Source organism: Pinus tabuliformis, chromosome 9, assembly GCF_031772625.1.
Source record: "Pinus tabuliformis cultivar Carrire ecotype Pingquan chromosome 9, CPIR1, whole genome shotgun sequence".
NCBI classification, from domain to species: domain Eukaryota; kingdom Viridiplantae; phylum Streptophyta; class Pinopsida; order Pinales; family Pinaceae; genus Pinus; species Pinus tabuliformis.
The window spans coordinates 1,706,903,070-1,706,921,471 of record NC_142307.1 but is presented as its reverse complement, the minus strand read 5'-3'; the positions used below and the strand labels follow the sequence as shown (position 1 = coordinate 1,706,921,471).

Below are 18,402 nucleotides of genomic sequence, written 5' to 3'. Positions count from 1 at the left end.
CCTTTAATAAAAGCTCTGTCACGATGGTGCACATGCAAGCCTATACAACTTGTACCAAATTTCAGTTTAAGATTGCGTTGACAACAAAGAGCAACCTAGAAAAATTCTTTGATCTTGTTAAACTGTTTTCATGGCGTACACCAGTTTGGATACCAGATGTCCAGAAGAGCACGTTTCATTGTGTTTTCCTTCATTTCCGGTATAACCAGAATCACCATTGGAATTCACATGGAAAAACAATTCAGTCTCTATCAATGCCATTAAATGCAATACACATATTAGATATAGGTGCATAGTCTCTATCATCTCATGTTGGCAGAAGCAGTAAAAATGATTTCAATTATTGAGAAGTAAATCAGTCATCTAATCCAATCTAGCACAAAATTAACACTCATGCCATCCATCAACATCATGGATTGGTTAAAGTTGCAGGTATGGATCCTCCCATATTTTGCTATTTCTTACTATTTCATGACCCTTCACAGTTTAAAAAATTGATAGCTTCTGGAAGTTGTAATATTAGCAGCCAATCAAATAGAATATGTAGCCCACATTCTGTCCAAATACGATTTGCAGGCTCTGGATTCATAAACCAAAGAAATTTGCAGGTCCAAAGGAGGCTCTTTGAAAATGCTTCGATTGACTTTGTAAGAGTGTTGATATTCATTTGTTATTGTATTAAAAATGGTTGATTCGAACATGTGAATCCTCACTTTGGGGTCATCATGTCTCTTACATATGCAAATGGCAACTGATCCCGAGGATAAAAGATTTCTAATTCATTGAATAACAATAGCTTCATTGGAAGGGTGTGCTTTCTCAATATCAGTGCAGTGTCAGCCACATCTGTAATGCCAACAACAACACACAAAATCAAAAAATTAGTTACAGAGAGAACCAACCTCAAAAAAAATCTCAGATGCTATCACACTAAAACTTCACCATAATTGAGCAAAGTTGAGTTCTCATACCACTGCATGAGGGAAGATTTTCAGAGCTCCAAGGTTGCAAGCCGTCGGCACAGTAACTATCCATTTGATACCTCACAGCTTCTTTGCTCCACTTTCTCCATATGACTGTAAAAACGGCTTCCTCCATGTTATGAGTATTGTAAGGATGCTTTGAGACAACAATATCAACATTGTGAGTTACAAGGAGATTTTCCAAAATTAACAAAGGATCAAGAACAAGTTGTAGCTTGGCATCCATCCAAATGTTTTAAACACAGTTTGGGAAAAGCCTGTGGGAAAGATACTTGGGAATGAGGCCATTCATTACAGATTCCTTGTATGGCAACTCCCTGACCAAAACAATGTGCCAAATTCCAATTCTATGAGACTCATTGGGCTTGATCTGGTATCTAGAAAGAAGTGTGAGAGTTGCATTGTCCATAAACACGAAGAAACAAATGTTTTGTTGTAATTTTCCTAACATACTTGGGTTTTTTAATCTTTCTTAGGCTCCAAATATAGTTGAAATTACCACACCCCCCTTGCATTGTTCCATGACCTTCCTGTCTTCTTCAGACACAAGGAACCCTTGGGTACGGTAATTGGCAAAACCACAAGGCAAATCAGTCCCTTCAGAATAATTTAAATACCTTTTTCTTTCCTTCACATCCAGAGTTCCACCAAAGGTCACTGGACCTGCTTCTGAATAGGGGTTTTCAGGTCCTTTCATGTACTGTAGCCGAGATTTACCAAATAACTCTTCTTTCTGAATCTGATGAACAATAACCGAGACTGCCAACAACAATGAAACATAGTTTTAGCCTGATTTCTTTAACAGACATGCATGCCATAAGGTAATGTTTCTTGATAGATCTCTCAAATTGTTAAATATGAGGATCTGTAATTACCTGAAAACTCAGAATATAAGTGGCAAGATTGATTTTCCATGGCTGTAGCTTTCCTAAGAAAATACTTCTCCGCTTCATAATCTGAAGGGTATTCGAGCAACTGCATTGCAGAAGACAATAGAAATTGTAAATTAATGCCCATCATGATTGAACCTTTCAGGACTCATATAAGCACAAGTGCCCACAAAGGAATTGCACTAGGGCAAAGTGTGAGCCAACACAGTTCTGACACCGAAATCGGGAATCTTGACTTCTCTTATTGATCAGTAAATTGGAGGGCTTTATATCATGGTGAACAATTTTGTTCTGGTGCAGGTAATGCAAGCCCCTGAGCACCTGCCTGGCAACCTCAGCCAAATAGTGTTCTGGGATTTTCTTATGGGTTTGAAGAACCTACGCAAGGATTCCACCATCCATGTAGTCCAACACAAAAGAGACTCATATATTTGTACCGTCTCAAATCAACATCTGTCCCCACATTGCACCTCCTTCAATAAAAACTCTGTCACGATGGCGCACATGCAAGCCTATACAACTTGTACCAAATTTCAGTTCAGGATTGTGTTGACAATGAAGAGCCACCTGGAAAAATTCTTTGTTTCCGTTTGAGTTAAAAATGTTTTCATGGCATACAGCGAGTTTGGATACCAGCTGTCCAGAAGAGCACGTTTCATTCTATTTTCCTTCATTCCCGGTATAACCAGAATCACCACTGGAATTTACGATGGAAAACAATTCAGTCCTATCAACTCCATTAAATGCAATACACATATTAGATATAGGTGCACAGTCTCTATCATCTCATGTTGGCAAAGGCACTAAAAATGACTTCAATTATTGAGAAGTAAATCTGTCATCTAATCCAATATAGCACAAAATTAACACCCATGGCATCCATCAACATCATGTATTGGTTAAATTTGCGGTTATGGATCCTCCCATATTATGCTCTTTCATGACCCTTCACATTTTAAAAAATTGATAGTTTTTGCAAGCTATAATCTTAGTATCCAATCAAATTTGAAATGAATTAATACAATCAAACGGAATATGCAGCCCACATTCTGTCCAGATATGATTTGCAGGCGCTGGATTCATAACCCAAAGAAATTTGCACGTCCAAAGGAGGCTCTTTGAAAATTCTTCGATTGACTTTGTAAGAGTGTCAATATTCATTTGTTATTGTATTAAAAATGGTTGATTTGAACATGTGAATCCTCACTTTGGGTGTCATCATGTCTCTTACATATGCAAATGGCAACTGATCCTGATGATTGAAGATTTCTAATTCATTGAATAACATGCGAGAAAATAGCTTCACTGGAAGGGTGTGCTTTCTCAATATCATTGCAGTATCAGGCACATCTGTAATGCCAACAACACACAAAATAAAAAAAATCAGTTAAAGAGAGAACCAACCTCAAAACAAATCTCAGATGCTATCACACTAAAACTTCACTATAATTGAGCAAAGTTGAGTTCCCATACCACTACTGTAGGAATCTTTTCAGAGCTCCAAGGTTGCAAGCCATTGGCACAGTAATTGTCCATTTGATATCTCATAGCTATTTTGCTCCCCCCACTTTCTCCATCTGACTATAAAAATGGCTTCCTCCATGGTATGCGTATCATAGGGAAACGATAAAGAATACCAAATGTAACCAATTACCTGGAAAAAGCAATAAAGGCCTTGTGCATTGGGGCACTGAAGGAGAATTGTCAATATGTCAACTACAAAATATATCCATCCCATGTTATTAATTTATTTTTGCACACAACTTAGAAACTAATTAGAAGCATACGTTAACAATAACATAGACAAACTTTAATGTACATTTTGTTGAATTTAACAATAGTATTGGCTTATTAGATTCTGTTTGGAACAACTTAGTAAATGAAACTGAAAGAGTTTTATATGCCATTTATGCTTTTTATTTACCTTTGTTCTGTTTGTCCATTGCAAGTATTAGATCAAACTATTTAAAGTCTGTAGGTGATATAGACCTTGATATAGAAGTTATCTCTATTCCACGTTTCTTGGCTGAATTCTTCATCTTGGGATCTGCAGGACCGCCCTTCAAATAGTTTCAACATATTAATACGTGATACCTATTTATTGCATTATAATAGACAAAAATATCGATTCAATCAGCCTTGACCCATGATAAGCTAGAACCTACCTCATGGTAGTCAATAGTTCCAGTAGAGTCAATTTTGAATGTTGATGTCAATCCCCTTTTCTACACAGCATCACGAAATACAGCTTCTGCAGTGGGACTCCGACAAATGTTGCCTTCGAAGAACAAGAATAAAAAGAGATTATTTTCCTGGAGAGATTAGCAAATATTTTTTCAACTACTTAAGATATCTAAACTTGCAATGCTTTTATCATTCCCAATTGCAACAATAGGAGCCAATAACAAATAATTATCCTTGACAAATCAGATAATAATTTTTCCACAGCTAATAATCATTATCCTTCTTGACACTGATATGCATCACGGCCCTGAAAAAGCAATCATGACCATTGAGATATTAATGGTAACTAGTTACTAGGATTTCTGCTTTGTAAAGGACTGAAGTAATGCATAACTCTACATGAAATATTTAGTTACCATGAATTGGTAATTTTTCTACAATGTTTTTATGAAGAAGTTTATAGTGGATATTCTCTCATGTGATTGTTCTTTTTGTTCCATTTTCCACTGGCAAGTTAAACTCATGATTAAATATTAAAAAATGTTTATCATTATAAACTCAACAACTTATGTAAACATGAAGCGAGCTCACGTATTTAAATGAAACTGAAATGCATCACTCAGCACTAAAAACAAAAAGATGGAAACCAAATCCTTGGCCCTGGATTCCACTAAAATGTTTCAACTAGATTTAATGACTAAAGACACAAACATTGAGTGTGGAGAGCATAATAAGCCACACTCCTTGGTGACCGGCTCTGTTTTGACATGAAACTGACAACCAGAAACACACAAAAATAATCTAGAAAATACATACTATGGAGAGACCTTATGGAAGCAGTAAATTGACCATTGAACTTAGAAAGTTCAGGCAATTGGAAGTAGCAAACAAAGTGATCATGTCAAGAGTCGGGCCCTTGTTTCAATGGCCATCCGCACACCACAGCCTTTGATTTGATTTCTTCCTTAGAAGCAGAAGGGCTTATTTCTTAAAGGATAAGCCCTAGTCCATTAAGATTGATCATTAAAGCATCTGCTTTCAGGGGTTGTATGATGGGCAAAATAGTTGAGACAAAGCCAAGGCCTTTCTGAGGTGATATTTCCCTTCCTCTCTCTTCCACATCCAAGGCTGGACCTTGATGTAATGCTCTGAGTTACCAGAAATAACTAGATAAATACTAAAATACTAAATACACCAAATATAGAAAGGCAGGGTGGCTCAAAAGTATAATAATGATGAGACACATCTACATCTCTTAGAAATAGGAAAATATCTCTTAATAACCAAAATATTGAAAAATCATACACAACTGTGTGAGAATGGCTATAATAATCTCTTGTATATAGTAATTAGGCCCTCCTTATTAATGAGGACCCAGTTCCCCATTAATGTACCATTTCTTTATCTTGTGTCATCATGGAAAAGTTGTACCCTAACTAACAACCACAGCTGCCCCGCAGCTTCCACCCAATCAAGAGTTAGCATTTAGCCCCTAGACTCCATACTAATTTCTCTAGCAATTTTACTCATATCTGGTTTTATCGTAAAAACTGCCAGGATTTTGTCAACAGTTGATCCTTAAACAACAATGAAAATATTTAATGGTATTTCTGTGCTCGGTATAAATATTTAAGGCTGTTAAAAATATATTATCGTAGAGTTATTGTCTGTATGACTATTACTTACCTTGATGGGACTTTGAGAATCTGAAAATGTGTAGAGAACTGCAAACTGAAAGCTCTTGGATAAACCAAAAACATGTCATAGATGGAATGGCAATGGGCATGATAAGCAGCGTGCCTATTGTGGCAATCAAAGCTATTCTACCTATGAGTTCCAAAATAAATCTAAGCATTGTTGTTTGATAAAGCTAACACCACTAATAGTCCCTGGGCAGCGCAATCGGCGGTGGATGTCCTGTAAAGTCTTATGTAAAGTTTGTGGTCCAAAACCCTTAATTAACTTTGTGTATAGTGTGTGGGAGCGTGCATAGATTCTCCTAAAAGTTATAGTCGTAGTAGTCACAATTGACTCCATATCATGCGAATTCAAACCTGTACCTGGCTTAGTTGCTGATTCTTTTTTATATATAAATATATATATATATATAAAGCAGCTGCTAAAACACTCTGATGATGTATCAAGGATCTAACAATGATAGGACAAGGGATAGCCATGCGGGTCTCTGCGTTGCGGAACTTCAATAGAATTTAGACAATGAGGCACATAAGGATAGTGCACAGCCTTTAGTGTCTATGTCCTTTTGTATTTTTGACAGTTGGTTGTCGGTAACTAGCTTAACAGGTTGTAAAGTTGTTCAGCGATATCCACTAATTCTGTAAGCTTCACAATAGCAAGGCAAGGATGACAGAATCCCCTTGCGGGCACCTTAGGCTAGTTTGAAACTTGTCAGAGAGATAGTTGTCCAATTATGGGCAAACAATGATAAATATGTAGTCTATCGTAGTAGTATCATTTTGTACAAAAGTAGCCCAATGAGCTATCTTAATTTTGTTGCAGTTCCATAATGTTGGTTGTTAGCCTGCATTAGACCAGTTTAGCCTAATTGGTGGATTCCATATATTTCTGTAGTAACCGTGTACTAAATCTCATTGGATGTTCAGGAAACTGTACATCCTAAGTTTTAATAATCCTTAAATTAGAGGTATATATTGAAGTCATTTTTTCATGTTTGAGTTCCACGGCTTTCAGCTCGAACTTAACTCTTTGATTATCAGGCACCCACCCTGGCTTGAGAGGTCACACCCATAGCATTAATAGCCTAAGGGGATATTGATTCACTAGTGAGGTTGGCGAAGTGTTAAATTGTCCCCCAAGCTTTCTCACTGTGGGCTACCCCATCCATATGGCACCAAGGAATGAGGCTAGGTGCAGATCTCGGAGGATTTTAACATAATAGTTATCCCTTAGACCCCGCACCTCAGTCGGAGGATGCAGCCCCTCACATCATGTTTCTTCTTTAAACGTTCAAAAGGGTAGAAGAAAATTTCTATGTCCTAACCAGACGTTTGCTGGTATTCAGGCATTACTAAAATTTGCTCTCTACAATCATTGGGTGGATTGTATGACTGTAAAAATCTCCAGTGCCAGTTTATTATGATTTGTTCTAATAGAAACATAGATGAGAAATTGGGTCAAGGTTTTTAAGAATATAGAAGCTACGAAGAACCTAGCTCCTTTAGTTGAATTGAATAGAACTACAAAAATTTAGTTCGCTCAAGTCAGGCATGTTACAGAGAATTGTGATTGGCTTCAGGCTTTGGATCTATAGTGTACAATATACTATAATCTTCTACAATTGAATGGCTGACAATAATGGTAGACACTATGGAAGCATCATCGCGAACAATGACCGATACCGAACGAACTCGTTGAATCATTGGATGGACGGTACTCACCAAGGCAAACAAAGAGAACTCCAAAAGGCTTGGAGGTTGCAGATGAATCAGACGCCATGGACCTCAATGCTTCTCTTCGTCCTCCTGGTCTGCTGCAAGTTCGGATTAAACCTGCAAACTTTTGGCCTGAAATGAGATGATAAGTTGTGCTAAAAATGGGTGAAGGTGCAACAATTTGGGAGGGAGAAGCTTTCAGAGAAAAGAATGAACTGCGAAAGAATGGGCAATGAATGAGGCTGCACACCATCAACTTCATCTGCCACCCACGGATTGATAAATCCACGCAGTTCTTGGAGCGAGAGTATTCCTATAAAGTACAAATATTGATATAATAGCACAAGGCTACGCATGGAGGGAAGAAAGACACGAAGAGTCTCTGCGAAGAGTCTCATCGCCAGCAGAAGAGTCTCATCGCCAGCAGGCAGTCTCTGCGAAGAGTCTCATCCACCAGGCCAGGCCTGGCCTTTCATGGCCCATTACCATGGGAAAAAACCATTTTTCTATGAAAAAAACAGATTAAATGAACGGCAGAAAACACCCCAGTCATCTAACACACAGAATCAATGGCTCAGGATCGCACACGTCACATTTTAGGGATGTCTTTCTCAGAGGGAACGCCTTACGGCGTAAAAATAAAAATGGATTGTAAAATTACATTATTCCAATATTTAAACACATCGTCTTACTTTTCGCACACATTTATTTTTCTTTCATGAGATTAAGTAGCTGATAATTTAAATGCCTATGATGTCAACTTTTCCCAAGGTTAACCCTGCCCTTTTCTCTTTCAAGTGTCTACAAATATTTGGTACCTTTTCTTTATGATTCAAAGTGCAGCATTCTTCATTTATGGTTTTTATTGCAGATTTTCTGGTTTCCTTTCTATTTATGAGCCTAATGAATACTAAACGTTTCAAACATTTTGTGGACTTCTTGTCACTTCCTTCTGTGGAAGAAACGGAAGCAATAAGAACCATAACAGAAACATGAAACATGCAAATTATTTTGAGAACACCTTGATGGAAAATGTATTTAGTCACCTTTTCAAACAGATTAGAATGAAAATCATGGAGCAATACAGCTCAGTTACAATCCTAAGGTCACTTTATTTTGTTTCATAGTATTTGAACAGTTTAATTACTTTGAACTTATGCAGGTTCTAGATTCTCTCTTTTTATTCAAAGGGTATGGAAAAAAGTTAGAAAAGAGTTAACTGTAACTTTTTTCAGGTTTGATAGATACATGAAATTTATAATTTATATAAAAATGTAATTGATATTAAAATAGAATTTATTGTTTATTATAAAATAGTTATAAATTCATTAAAGAATTATAGTTTAAGTGGTTTGGTAAATAATTCATTTCTTTACTTAGATAAGTTTAAGTCTCTAAGAACATGTTGTCACTGGTCATTCGTGACATTTATAAAATAGCTTTATCTGGTGTAATCTTCACAGCCAATATTTCAAAATTATTAAATCTCCAAAATATTCTCATTATTCTAATAAAAAGCCACAAATATGTAAGTTTAAATCTCTAAAAATATGTTGTAACTAATCCCTTATAACATTTTTATAAACTAACTTTATCTAATGTAATCTTGACAGCAAATATTTTAAAGTTACTAATTCTTTCCAAAAAAATCCCAGTACTCTAATAAGAAAAATCACAAATCCACTTATTTTTTTCCATTCTTGTACACCATAATGATTTACAGGTCTCTCAACCAGTGGAAACTTGTAACTTTATATTTTTGGTTGCACTCATTACTAAGAAAATTCAAATAGCAAAGAAAAGAAAGTGGAAATTAGCAACTGTATATTTTTGGTTGCACTCATTACCAAGCAAAATGAATACTAATACAAGTAATGTTAATACTTAATATTATGCAATTAGTCAAACTCTTTCATAATTGGGTTGCTATATTTCAGTTGGGTTGCCAGTGACATATGCCTCAGCATTAAATCAGATTCAATTTTTTGTTCTCTGTATTCTGAATTTCATCTGTTTTCTTGGTTTGTTTATTTTTCTTGATGGACAAAGGATTATATGGAATGTATAGAAATCGTAGAATTTGCAATCCCTTCATTTATTTCTAGGTTAGGGATTTGTATGCATATTTTAATATGCAGTCAATATTGTTCTAGAAATCTGAGTCTGTATATATCTATCTATTGAATTTTCTGTTATGCATTTAAACGATAAAGCACAGATTCCAAATTTAGATCAGGTTAAGATGCTCTCTGAAAAAGCACATATTCCAATTGCAGCCACTGGATTAAAATAATGTGTTTTTTAGTTTTTGTTTTTTCAATGTTACTTTACAATAAAACAAAACAAAACCAATATCAGCCAATTTGAGAGCCCAGTTGATGAAGGCAGCATCACTATCGTTATCGTTGAAAGATATGGTTCTTGAATCATTCTTTTTAACGCAATTCAAGGTTTATGGATTTTCTATATGTTGCTTTGGTTGTTGCTTTTCTTTCTCCTCGTGCTGTGCAGCCCTAGAGAGCATAGGTTGCCCTTGCTTTATTCTGGTTTATACAATGGTAAATGGTATGCAAATTAAGTAGACTTTGTTGAGTCTTTTCTCTGCAAATGATGGAAATGTTATTAGTAGTTGGCATGACATTATAAGTAGTAGTTGGCATTGCTATAGTACATTCTTATAGGTTAAGCATAAATTAGATGGTTGTAAGAGATAGAGGTATATATTGCAGTCATTTTTTTTCATGTTTGAGTTCCACGACTTTCAGCTCAAACTTAGCTCTTTGATTATCAGGCACCCACCCTGGCTTGAGAGGTCACACCCATAGCATTAATAGCCTAAGGGGATATTGATTCATTAGTGAGGTTAGCGAAGTGTTAAGCTATCCCCCAAGCTTTCTCACTGTGGGCTACCGCATCCATATGGCACCAAGGAATGAGGCTAGGTGCAGATCTCAGAGGATTTTAACAGAATAGTTATCCCTTAGACCCGGCACCTCAGTGGGAGGATGCAGCCCCTCACATCATGTTTCTTCTTGAAACACACGCTCAAAAGGGTAGAAGAAAATTTCTATGTCCTAACCAGACATTTGCTGGTATTCAGGCATTACTAAAATTTGCTCTCTGCAATCATTGAGTGGATTGTATGACTGTAGAAATCTCCAGTGCCAGTTTATTATGATTTGTTCTAATAGAAACATAGATGAGAAATTGGGTCAGGGTTTTTAAGAATATAGAAGCTACGAAGAACCTAGCTCCTTTAGTTGAATTGAATAGAACTACAAAAATTTAGTTCGCTCAAGTCAGGCATGATACAGAGAATTGTGCTTGGCTTCAGGCTTTGGATCTATAGTGTACAATATACTATAATCTTCTACAATTGAATGGCTAACAATAATGGTAGACGCTATGGAAGCATCATCGCGAACAATGATCGATACCGAATGAACTCGTTGAATCATTGGATGGACGATACTCACCAAGGCAAACAAAGAGAACTCCCAAAGGCTTGGAGGTTGCAGATGAATCAGACGCCATGGACCTCAATGCTTCTCTTCGTCCTCTTGGTGCTCCTCTTCGTCCTCCTGGTCTGCTGCAAGTTCGGATTAAACCTGCAAACTTTTGGCCTGAAATGAGATGATAAGTTGTGCTAAAAATGGGTGAAGGTGCAACAATTTGGGAGGGAGAAGCTTTCAGAGAAAAGAATGAACTGCGAAAGAATGGGCAATGAATGAGGCTGCACACCATCAACTTCATCTGCCACCCACGGATTGATAAATCCACACAGTTCTTGGAGCGAGAGCATTTCTATAAAGTACAAATATTGATATAACAGCACAAGGCTACGCATGCAGGGAAGAAAGACACGAAGAGTCTCTGCGAAGAGTCTCATCGCCTCATCGCCAGCAGAAGAGTCTCATCGCCAGCAGGCAGTCTCTGCGAAGAGTCTCATCGCCAGCAAGCCAGGCCTAGCCTTTCATGGCCCATTACCATGGGAAAAAACCATTTTTCTATGAAAAAAACAGACTAAACGAATGGTAGAAAACACCCCAATCGTCTAACACACAGAATCAATGCCTCAGGATCGCACACGTCACATTTTAGGGATGTCTTTCTCAGAGGGAACGCCTTACGGCGTAAATATGATATTGTTAAAATGCCATAGTCGAACGGTTTTACATACTAAAAACGACAAACAATTAAACTGAAACATTAAAAAATTGTAAAAAACTTATAAAATTTGTTTAACAATTGCTTGATTGTTTAGAAAAATGTTAAAATATTATAAAATTGGTTTAACGAGTGAGTGATTGTCTAATCAGGTACAAAAATAATTTAACTCTACCAAGAATAAAGATAAAAATAATGCATGGAAAGTACCATTAACCATTGTTTTTTTATTAATCTAGGAGAATCGGTAGTTGGTGAGAGTTATCCTGAACAGACCAGGATCAAATCTGACTGGCTGCCACTATACTGCCACTATATACGTAAGCTACGTGCAACCGCCTGCAATCTGAGGGCCTCTGTTGCTCATTGTGTGTGATTTATGTAGGGACGAATGGATAGCTCGACAGATTATAGTTCATAAAAACTCGACAGTCACGAATGGTGTTCATTTCTAGTCTTTTCCACCTGGATTTTGGTCTTTTCCATACCTAGATTTTGTGCATTTTTTTAAGTTATGAAGTATGAACAAAAATAAGGAACTTACTAAAACACTTGTATTAACCCTGGCACGCCATAAATTGAATTCTGGAGGTATTAAATTGATCATAGCTATGTAGCTGCAGTGATCTTATTGAAACACCTCTTCAAATCAAAATATGAAGTCCTGTTACTGCAATAAAGGCTAATTATACTGAGTTAGAAATCATGTTAATGTCATAAGGATTAATTATACTGCTTTGGCATAGCCATTAAAAGCCTGTCTTTGGGCAAATTTTACATGGAGTAGGATATATACAGGAACCAATTAATTTAATTCCACCAATAAATATTGTTTACATTCAGATTTTGCTTGCTGCGAAAAAAAACGTATACTTTAGGCCTAATTATGCAAGAGTGCACCAGCCTTTTGGATCAATGGGCCCGTAGCATGGACAAATGAGTCTGTATCTCCATGTTCTTGCTCCCATGAATTTGAGGTCGCCCCTCCTTGTGCCATTTTCGTAACAAATGAGACAAATAAGCTCCAATTTTCACGCTGGAACAAATGCTGGATCATTCTCAAATAAGTGAATGCACACATTGGTTCAACTGCGGTGTTTTGACCATATTCTAGTAGTCGGAGACTGTCATTCCCAATGATCTGATTGTGTGCACCTTGATCAAATCTTGGAAGAGCATTCTCCTCTGCAAGAGGGACCCCAGCCTTCCTAGTTGCAAGGATGACTTGTTTGATCAGCTTCTCTGGCGAGCACTGTGCATCTCCTGGTTGTTCCCATCATAAAGAAGCTCTGATCATAAAAGATGGGGCTACATAGAAATATTTGGGTCATCCAATCTCTGCGCCAGGATGCGCAATAGCAATGTGTAAGCTATGTACCAGAGACAATCTATATCCAACCTCTCTTATATATATCCAACCTCTGTTAAAAAGAGGGTTGGGGTAAAGAGTAAACAAACTCTGGTAAAAATTAAAAAATGAGGTTGGGGCAAACATCTGTTGTGAAAATGAGGCCAAAGGTACAACAAGAGGCTGGCGACAAACAAATCAATACCATAACTCCGTGGTAAAAATGAGGTGCAAGTTGCAACATGGAGCATATTAGAGCTATCTAAGACTCCTATTCAAAGAGTGAGCATAATTAGACCAAGCATATACCCAATAATTGAGGCCTAGAGAATTTGGATCAGGCAAAATAGAGAAAATATGGTTGACAGGAGTTTGACTAGATGATAAAGCGGGGGTCTTTCAAACCTAACAATGTCTTGAATTTCCAATAAACAAGTTTTCCAACTCAAGGCCCATTTTACTTGTTCAAAGATCGGGGCCAAGTACAAATCTTGGGTGAATTGGTAGATACTTAACCCACTGCTTCTCAATCGCAGGATCTTTTGATTTGAGATAGTATGGTGATCTTTGTGTGGAGAACCTAGGTTTGAATCTCCCATGAACAAGGTTTAAATCTCTCAGAAACAAGCTTTCCCCACCATGAACAATATTCTTTCAAAGCTAGGTGTAAATCCTAGGCAAATTTGGCAGAATAGATATCCTATCTGGGACTTGTCAGACGTAGGGATCTTTCATTTTGGTCAAAGATAGAGATATTTGAGTTCTTGACCAAGTCTGATACAGATATCCAAAACACAAGTGGGTTCATGGAAAACTAAGGAGCATCGAGTTAATTTTGAGGCTTGAGCAACTAAGAAAAACAGAGAGATTGTGGAAGGCAAACAAGCACAGAATTAAGTTCGATCCACGAGAAACTAATAAGCGGAGGAACAGCGAGCAGAATTAAGCTTGAGCCTTTTAACAATGTAAATGCATTTTCAAATAAGACACAAATTTCCAAAAGTTACTGAGAGAAAAAATAATTGAGAAAATAACAAGACAGGTTACACAAAATTAATATCAAATTAAAAAATCTCAAGAGATTGGAGCTATGCTCTCTTTTATCATGATAGCTAGATGGATTTCTATTTTAAAAATGGGAGGGAAAAGCTTAGATGTACCCTATGACCAAACAACTAGCAACACGGTAAAACTAGTTAAAACTTACCACAATGGTTTCCCCCAAAAGATCCTTAAAACTCTCCTTGAAACTTGTCATTGGACAGGCGTTCTTCCCTTCAAAATTGGGAGATTATCACATCCCAACGAAATATACTCATAGTTCTGCCTGCCCCATTGGTCTGTGTAGACCATATCATTATCTCGGTCTATTTCTTCAACAACCCACTTAGGCAATGGAATACTGCACAATTACAAAGCACATAAACACTCAATTCCTGAACCATTCTGAGGCCTAAAACAGCATAATTTTCACTTTAATAAATTGGACTTTCACAGAAGAAATAATTGAGTTTTATACGGAAAATTTAGCATTCATACTTGGCAGAATCCCCAACATTTCCTCCACACTGGTGAAATGACATTACAGCCTGGACTTTCAATCCATGGCTCTTCACCATTTCCAACAGCTCTCTGTATCCAGACCAGTTATACTGCCCTGGAGCCTCTCGTTCAACAAGACCCCACCAAACATCCATCATAACTCCCTCAACACTAGCACTCTTCAACGCCTGAAGACTGAGATTCATAGCCATCTGTCTATGGACGTTATTGTTATGGTTTATGCTATCTAGAGGGAGCATAACAAATACAGGGACTCCCCCAGCTCTATGCCTTTTCACAGCACCCACAGGTAATACATGCACTTTTTCTTCGTAACTCTGCTCAAATTGGGCACCAAGTCCAGCTTCCCAATCGGTGGCAGGAGCCAGAGTTTGGGACTTAAAGGACTTGCAGGCCACCGATAAGTCAGACCGAATATGGCCATTTTGTCCTCTTGGACTATGAACAGGCCTTCTCCATCCATCATTGGCAGAGGGTGAAGAACTACATGAGCTTACAGCAGAAGAAGAAACTTGCAGTCGATGTATAACAAAATCTACTTTAGGTCTCCGGGGTGTACATTTCAGACCTGAAGTAGGACTCCATTGAGCTGATACAATTCTTCCCGCCTCATCTAAACAACAATCAGAACAGGTCTCCGAATATGAAAGTTTTTCAGCTGTTAAAATAATTCCACACGAGGAGCCAATTTGATGTGGCATTCCCATCGACATGCTGACAAATTCTGAGAATCGCAGAACAAAATCCACTGAAAATAGCAGAGCAGAAAACAATCAATACCGCAAATATTTATGTCAGGGTATGCACAACGTTTTTATATTGCAGATGAATACTGCATGGAAGCATCATCGCGAACAATGATCGATACCGAACGAACTCGTTGAATCATTGGATGGACGGTACTCACCAAGGAAAACAAAGAGAACTCCCAAAGGCTTGGAGGTTGCAGATGAATCAGACGCCATGGACCTCAATGCTTCTCTTCGTCCTCCTGGTGCTCCTCTTCGTCCTCCTGGTCTGCTGCAAGTTCGGATTAAACCTGCAAACTTTTGGCTTGAAATGAGATGTTAAGTTGTGCTAAAAATGGGTGAAGGTGCAACAATTTGGGAGGGAGAAGCTTTCAGAGAAAAGAATGAACTGCGAAAGAATGGCCAATGAATGAGGCTGCACACCCTCAACTTCATCTGCCACCCACGGATTGATAAATCCACGCAGTTCTTGGAGCGAGAGTATTTCTATAAAGTACAAATATTGATATAACAGCACAAGGCTACGCATGCAAAGAAGAAAGACACGAAGAGTCTCTGCGAAGAGTCTCATCGCCTCATCTTAGCAGCAGAAGAGTCTCATCGCCAGCATGCAGTCTCTGCGAAGAGTCTCATCGCCAGCAGGCCAGGCCTGGCCTTTCATGGCCCATTACCATGGGAAAAAACCATTTTTCTATGAAAAAACAGACTAAACGAACGGTAGAAAACACCCCAATCATCTAACACACAGAATCAATGGCTCAGAATCGCACACGTCATATTTTAGGGATGTCTTTCTCAGAGGGAACGTATTACGGCGTAATAATAATTATTATTAGATATATTATTATTATTATCTAGTTTGGTCTCACTTATTTTAATCGCACCAATATGAATATATTATTATTATGATTATCTATATGAGATATATTATTATTATTATCTAATTTGGTTCCACTTATTTTAATCACATCAATATGAGATTTATTATTATTATTATCTAATTTGAAAGTCCGCACAGCGATTTGACTGCTAAGTCTAGCAAGACATACATACTCTATGCCTCTAGTTTTGAACCTATAATCTTTTAGGAGGAAACACATGCTCTTAACCATTAAGACCATTCAAACTTTGGAGAAAAAAATGTACTAATTCAACATTTATGTACACTTACCATCAAATTACCTTCCATCGCTTTGTACAATACATGGGGTCTTCTCGTTAATGCCTTGTATGAGCACGAGATTTGGTTAGCTTTTACATTCAATTATGCAATACATAGGGTCTCCTCGTTAAGGCCTTGTATGAGCACGAGATTTGGTTAGCTTTAACATTCAATTTGTGACTTGGAAGAGTTGACAAGACAATGTTGACCCCTTACTTTTTATAATAACAGGTGCAGAGATTATCCCATGTTGACTAGGTGAATACCTTTTTACATGTTCATTTTTCCCAAGGTTGAGAGCATCCATTGACTTGTCGTGCCAATGGTTAGTGAAGTGTGTGGGTTGCCTTTGGTGGAATATGATTGTTGAATGATAGACCTTGATGCCTTGAGATGCTTTATTCACTACCTTGGCCTCAATGAGAGCTCTTCCTCTCAATGGCTTGTAATTTTAATCTATGGCCATACATATGGCATCAATTAAGCCTTGAGCTTTTTTCCTTTAAATTTAAAATAAAGAATCTTTGTAGACAAGAACCGAGAACGCCAAAATGGCTCATAAAGAGCCAAATTTCCTCAAATTCCAAAAATTTTAATAAATAAAAATCATAAAATATGTTCATGAATTCCAATTGAAAGTATTTTCCTCCGTAGCAAGATTTAGCTACAACATCCCTCATGAAAAATCAAATGATATATTTTAACTACTAATGACAAACCTTCAACATCCCTCATGAAAAATCAAATGATATATTTTAATAGTAATGAAAAACCTTCCTTAGATAGAGAAGTCGGCCTCGTATTATGTTCCATATATACTAGATATTTACTTGTAAGAAGATCAACGAAATGTCTTTAACTAGTCGTGAAAGAGCCATGACATTAATGTTTTGAATCTGGCATAAATTATTTATCCAATAAATTCTTTATCCAATTAATAATGAGAGACGAGTCCCTAATCACTAGAGCTAAATCAATATTTTTTTTAATTCATAAATTTTAAGAGATAAAGTAAATATAAAAGATTGGCTCTATCATTCAATCGAGTCTCAACATTTTTTTTTATTGAAAAGTATATGATTTAGACGATAAGAGGAATGAGGCTAAATATCATCACAATACATAAACTAAGAAATATTAATATCATAAAAATATCATTGTTATTTAAATAGCAAGAAGTCGAAGAGTAAAATATAGAGAACTAATTCTTCATTAAATGTATAAAAAAAAATTAATTTACATCTTAAAGGAAAAATTTGTCCTTTAGAAAGGTGAAGGCCCAATATTTATAGTATTTATGGTCTCTTTTTATTTTGAGTTACATTAAATACCATGGGTGGATACCATGGAGAAATACCATGATGAATGTCATGGGGAATTTCCAGAGTGAATACCATGAATGGCAAAGACCAAGATTCCTCGTACCACTTTCCACTCAGATTAGTCCTCCCCCTTATGAAGCAATGGTCCCCATTGCATCAAAGTTTTGTCATTAGAAGTTTCTGCTGAATGTGGCTCCTAATGATTCAATTTCCTTGATGAAGAAGATATATACCAAGATGAATGCCATGGGGAATTTCTAGGGTGAATACCATGAATAGTAAATATCCAATATTTATCGTACCACTTTCCACTCAGATCAGTGAATGTGTTTAGAAAGATATACCACAAATCCCAAACCATGTGCACATTCATTCCCTTAGTGGGCCTCATCAAAGAAATCCCATAGATTGTTTTGACAAAAAAAACCAAGGAACTAACCTTTCGAGTTCAAATAAGCTTTGATCGTGAGGTATAAGGAGTGAGTTGGTTTATAACCTGCAACACAACTATCAGAAGAGGAGTAAAATTTCCCTAAAAAATAGCTAAGTTTAATGCAACCCTAGTACTCCAATTCATTAAAAGTGGTAGAGCTTCCCCTTATTTTGAGGATGATACCCAGA

General features: G+C 37.0%; 2 pseudogenes; both read right to left on the bottom strand.

The window, feature by feature from the left end:
- Positions 1-695: 695 nt before the first annotated feature.
- On the bottom strand, positions 696-15,513 carry LOC149155474 (beta-amylase 1, chloroplastic-like; annotated as a pseudogene).
- LOC149155475 (uncharacterized) lies at positions 1,456-7,732 on the bottom strand (annotated as a pseudogene).
- Positions 15,514-18,402: the final 2,889 nt, after the last annotated feature.